Genomic DNA, 6,000 nt, shown 5'->3' on the forward strand with positions numbered 1-6,000 from the left:
ACTTATCTTTCTTTATTTCTTACTAATCTATCTATCTTTCTAACTAACATCTATCTTTCTTTCTTCTTACTAATCTATCTTTCTAACTAACTTTTCTTTCTTTCTTTCTTACTAATCTATCCATCTTTCTAACTAACTCTATCTATCTATCTATCTATCTATCTATCTATCTATCTATCTATCTATCTATTTATCTATCTATTTATCTATCTATCTATCTATCTATCTATCTATCTATCTATCTAACTAACTTATCTATCTTTATTTCTTACTAATCTATCTATCTTTCTAACTAACTTATCTATCTATCTTTCTAACTAACTTATCTTTTTATCTATCTTTCTAACGAACTTATCTTTCTATCTATCTTTCTAACTAACTTATCTATCTTTATTTCTTACTAATCTATCTATCTTTCTAACTAACTTATCTATCTATCTTTCTAACTAACTTATCTTTCTATCTATCTTTCTTTCTAACTAATCTATCTTTCTTTCTTTCTTACTAATCTATCTTTCTTTCTTTCTTACTAATCTATCTTTCTTTCTTACTAATCTATCTATCATTTTAACTACTTATCTATCTTCCTTTCTAACTTATCTATCTTTTTTTCTAACTAACTTATCTATCTTTCTTTCTAACTAATCTATCTTTCTTTATAACTAACTAATCTATCTATCTTTCTTTCTAACTAACTAATCTATCTTTCTAACTAACTTATCTATCTTTTTTTTAACTACTCTATCTTTCTTTCTAATTAACTTATCTATCTTTCTTTCTAACTAACTTATCTTTATTTCTTACTAATCTATCTATCTTTCTAACTAACATCTATCGTTCGTTCTTTCTTCTTACTAATGTATCTATCTTTCTAACTAAAAAACTAACTTATCTATCTTTCTTTCTTACTAATCTATCTATCTTTCTAACTAACTTATCTATCTATCTTTCTAACTTATCATTATATCTATCTTTCTTTCTAACTAATCTATCTTTCTTTCTAACTAATCTTTTTCTTTCTTTCTTTTTTCTTTCATTCTTTCTTTCTACCTAATCTTTTTCTTTCTTTCTCTCTCTCTCTCTCTCTTTCTTTCTTTCTTTCTTTCTTTCTTTCTTTCTTTCTTTCTAACTAATCTTTCTTCTTTCTAATCTTTCTTTCTAACTTATCTTTCTTTCTACTTAATCTTTCTTTCTTTCTTGCTTTCTAACTAATCTGTCTTTCTTTCTTTCTACCTAATCTTTCTTTTTCTTTCTACTTAATCTTTCTTTCTTTCTTTCTTTCTTTCTTTCTTTTTCTTTCTTTCTTTCTTTCTTTCTTTCTTTCTTTCTTTCTTTCTACCTAATCTTTTTCTTTCTTTCTACCTAATCTCTTTCTTTCTTTCTTTCTTTCTTTCTTTCTTTCTAACTAATCTTTCTTCTTTCTTCTTTCTAATCTTTCTTTCTAACTTATCTTTCTTTCTACTTAATCTTTCTTTCTTTCTTTCTTTCTTTCTAACTAATCTTTCTTCTTTCTAATCTTTCTTTCTAACTTTTCTTTCTTTCTACTTAATCTTTCTTTCTTTCTTTCTTGCTTTCTAACTAATCTGTCTTTCTTTCTTTCTACCTAATCTTTCTTTCTTTCTTTCTACTTAATCTTTCTTTCTTTCTTTCTTTCTTTCTACCTAATCTTTTTCTTTCTTTCTTTCTTTCTTTCTTTCTTTCTAACTAATTAATCTTTCTTCTTTCTAATCTTTCTGTCACGGGAAGTCAAAAGGTGAGGCGAGGATTCAAGTGCAGAAAGGAAATTTAATGAATAAACCACAAAACAGACCAAAAACCAAAACTCCCTCGTGGGGAAAAAACAAGGCAGGCAAATACTCAAACATAACACAGGGGAAAACAGAGACAACGATCCACACAGACTGCAAACAAGAGGGAACTAATAAAGGGAAACTAATCAGGGGGAACAGGTGGGAGAACTAAAACAATAATCAGATAACAAGTAGGGCGGGGCTAACAATGACACAAGCACATGGCACAACATAACAAACACCCAAGTGCAGAACAAGACAGGACAGACATGTGACATAACCCCCTCCTTAAGGAGTGGCTTCCAGACACTCCACTAGAACGGGGGGGACAGACCAGGGCGGGACGGAGGGGACAGACCAGGGCGGGACGGGAGGGACAGACCAGGGCGGGACTGGAGAAACAGACCAGGGCGGGACGGGAGGGACAGACCAGGGCGGGACTGGGGAAACAGACCAGGGCGGGACGGGAGAAACAAACTGTCCCTCGGGCGGCCAGGGTGGAGCAGATTGTCCATCGGGCGGCCAGGGCGGAGACTCTCCCTCGGGCGGCCAGGGCGGAGACTTTCCCTCGGGCGGCCAGGGCGGAGACTTTCCCTCGGGCGGCCAGGGCGGAGACTTTCCCTCAGGCGACCAGGGCGGAGACTTTCCCTCGGGCGGCCAGGGCGGAGAAGACCCCTCGGGCGGCCACGGTGGTGAAGACCCCTCGGGCGGCCACGGCGGTGAAGACCCCTCGGGCGGCCAGGGCGGTGAAGACCCCTCGGGCGGCCAGGGCGGAGAAGACCCCTCGGGCAGCCAGGGCGGAGAAGACCCCTCGGACGGCCAGGGCGGAGAAGACCCCTCGGGCGGCCACGGCGCAGGAACTGGAACAAACACCACCGACTCAGGCACTGGGACTGGCACCACCGGCTCAGGCCCTGGAACTGGCACCACCGGCTCAGGCACTGGAATAGGCATCACTGGCTCAGGCACTGGAACTAGTCCCACCGGCTCCGACTCAGACACCACCGGCCCAGGAACGGACATAGACACAAGAACAGGCACCGGAACAGACACTGGAACAGACACTGGAACAGACACTGGAACAGACACTGGAACAGACACTGGAACAGACACCGGCTCCGGCTCAGGAACAGACCCCGGCTCCGGCTCAGGAACAGACCCCGGCTCCGGCTCAGGAACAGACACCGGCTCCGGCTCAGGAACAGACACCGGCTCCGGCTCAGGAACAGACACCGGCTCAGGAACAGACACCGGCTCCGGCTCAGGAACAGACACCGGCTCCGGCTCAGGAACAGACACGGGCTCCGGCTCAGGAACAGGAACAGACATCACCGGCTCAGGAACAGACACCACCGGCTCAGGAACAGACACCACCGGCTCAGGAACAGACACCACCGGCTCAGGAACAGACACCACCGGCTCAAGTGTGTGTGTAGCCCACACACACCACATGGCTGTGGCCATAATGGCCAGTGTCGCGGTCACTGAGGGCTCAGGCTCAGGAACAGGCACCACCGGCCCAGACACAGGCTCGATGGCGGCCATCTTGTCCGAAGACCCAGTCTTGGTAGTGACCTTCTTGTCCGAAGACACAGGCTCTACAGGCGTAACGTGAACAGGTTCAGTGGTGGCCATCTTGTCCGAAGACACAGGCTCGACAGGCGTAACGTGAACAGGTTCAGTGGTGGCCATCTTGTCCGAAGACACAGGCTTGGCAGACGTGACGGAAACACTCTCGGCGGCGACCATCTTGTCCGAAGACACAGGCTCGACAGGCGTAACGTGAACAGGTTCAGCTGTGGCCATCTGGTCCGAAGACACAGGCTCAGCAGATGTGACGGGAACACCCTTGGCGGCGGCCATCCTGTCCGAAGACACCGGCTCGGCAAACTTGACATGAACAGTCTCTGACTGGGCAGACGTGACGTGAACAGTCTCTGGCTGGGCAGACGTGACGTGAACCGTCTCTGGCTGGGCAGACATGACGTGAACAGTCTCTGGCTGCTCCGCAACGGAATCCTCCGGGACATTGGGGAGGCCGGAGGTCTTCCTCCTCCTCCGCCGTCTTCGATGGTGAGGTGCAGGTTCAGGTCTAGACGGAGTTAATGGTGGATGGAGCTCTGGGCTGGGCAGCAGCGATGCGTTCTCTGGGCTGAGCAGCGGCGATGCATTCTCTGGGCTGGGCAGCGGCGATGCATTCTCTGGGCTGGGCAGCGGCGATGCATTCTCTGGGCTGGGCAGCGGCGATGCATTCTCTGGGCTGGGCAGCGGCGATGCATTCACTGGGCTGGGCAGCGGCGATGCATTCTCTGGGCTGGGCAGCGGCGATGCATTCTCTGGGCTGGGCAGCGGCGATGCATTCTCTGGGCTGGGCAGCGGCGATGCATTCTCTGGGCTGGGCAGCGGCGATGCATTCTCTGGGCTGGGCAGCGGCGATGCATTCTCTGGGCTGGGCAGCGGCGATGCATTCTCTGGGCTGGGCAGCGGCGATGCATTCTCTGGGCTGGGCAGCGGCGATGCATTCTCTGGGCTGGGCAGCGGGGATGCAGGCGGGTCTGATGTATCCCACCGAGCACGATGGTGGAGATACTTAGCAAAACCCGGGAAGTCTAAAATTTCCAGCCCCTTCATCTCCCACTGAGGCAAGGGAACATCCAAACAAATATTAAACACGTCTTTGAGGACTATATCCCCAAGCCCGAGTCCCTCTGCAGCCGCGCTGAATTTCCGGGCGAAATCCTTCACCCTGGTCCCCTGCTGTCGGAGGGAAACCAACCCGCTGAGTTTTATGATTCGCTCCAGGTGAGGGCAGGAATCCTTTTGCTGAATCCTCATAGTGGGTGGATCGTTCTGTCACGGGAAGTCAAAAGGTGAGGCGAGGATTCAAGTGCAGAAAGGAAATTTAATGAATAAACCACAAAACAGACCAAAAACCAAAACTCCCTCGTGGGGAAAAAACAAGGCAGGCAAATACTCAAACATAACACAGGGGAAAACAGAGACAACGATCCACACAGACTGCAAACAAGAGGGAACTAATAAAGGGAAACTAATCAGGGGGAACAGGTGGGAGAACTAAAACAATAATCAGATAACAAGTAGGGCGGGGCTAACAATGACACAAGCACATGGCACAACATAACAAACACCCAAGTGCAGAACAAGACAGGACAGACATGTGACACTTTCTTTCTAACTTTCTTGCTTTCTAACTAATCTGTCTTTCTTTCTTTCTACCTAATCTTTCTTTCTTTCTTTCTACTTAATCTTTCTTTCTTTCTTTCTTTCTTTCTTTCTTTCTACCTAATCTTTCTTTCTACCTAATCTTTCTTTCTTGCTTGCTTTCTAACTAATCTGTCTTTCTTTCTTTCTACCTAATCTTTCTTTCTTTCTTTCTTTGTACTTAATCTTTCTTTCTTTCTTTCTTTCTTTCTTTCTTTCTTTCTTTCTTTCTACCTAATCTTTTTCTTTCTTTCTTTCTTTCTTTCTTTCTTTCTTTCTTTCTTTCTACCTAATCTTTTTCTTTCTTTCTTTCTTTCTTTCTTTCTTTCTTTCTTTCTAACTAATCTTTCTTCTTTCTAATTTTTCTTTCTAACTTATCTTTCTTTCTTTCTTTCTTTCTTTCTTTCTTTCTTTCTTTCTTTCTACCTAATCTTTCTTTCTACCTAATCTTTCTTTCTTTCTACCTAATCTTTTCTTTCTTTCTACCTAATCTTTTCTTTCTTTCTTTCTCTTTCTTTCTTTCTTTCTTTCTTTCTTTCTTTCTTTCTTTCTTTCTTTCTTTCTTTCTTTCTAACTTATCTTTCTTTCTTTTTTCTTTCTTTCTACCTAATCCTTTCTTTCTTTCTCTTTCTTTCTTTCTTTCTTTCTTTCTTTCTTTCTTTCTTTCTTTCTAACTAATCTTCCTGTCTTGTTTTCTTTCTTTCTAACTAGTCTGTCTTTCTTTCATTCATTCTTTCTATATCTTTCTAACTAATCTTTCATTCTTTTCTTTCTTACTAATCTTTCTTTCTAATATTTCTTTCTAACTAATCTTTCTTTCTTTTTCTTTCTAACTAATCTTTTTTCTTTCTTTCTAACTATTCTTTCTTTCTAACTAATTTATCAATCAAAATTTAAACTACTTTAAACTTCAAACTACTTAAAACTTCTAACTACTTTTAACTTCTTCAAACTCTCTGGTCCGGCTTTCTCAAGCCAACTTAAAGTT

The 6,000-nt window shown here is 43.4% G+C and overlaps 1 protein-coding gene across 1 annotated transcript in view; it reads left to right on the top strand.

Moving 5' to 3' along the window:
- Nucleotides 1-4,856, top strand: part of LOC308689281 (uncharacterized protein) — a gene marked incomplete at its 5' end in the record, with an annotated part of 510,821 nt that extends 505,965 nt beyond the window's left edge. Inside the window, one exon of the mRNA XM_081362935.1 lies at nucleotides 4,413-4,856. The remainder of the gene's footprint in view (nucleotides 1-4,412) is intronic.
- Nucleotides 4,857-6,000: the final 1,144 nt, after the last annotated feature.

This window comes from Scardinius erythrophthalmus, assembly GCF_964197995.2.
Source record: "Scardinius erythrophthalmus genome assembly, chromosome: 4".
NCBI lineage: Eukaryota > Metazoa > Chordata > Actinopteri > Cypriniformes > Leuciscidae > Scardinius > Scardinius erythrophthalmus.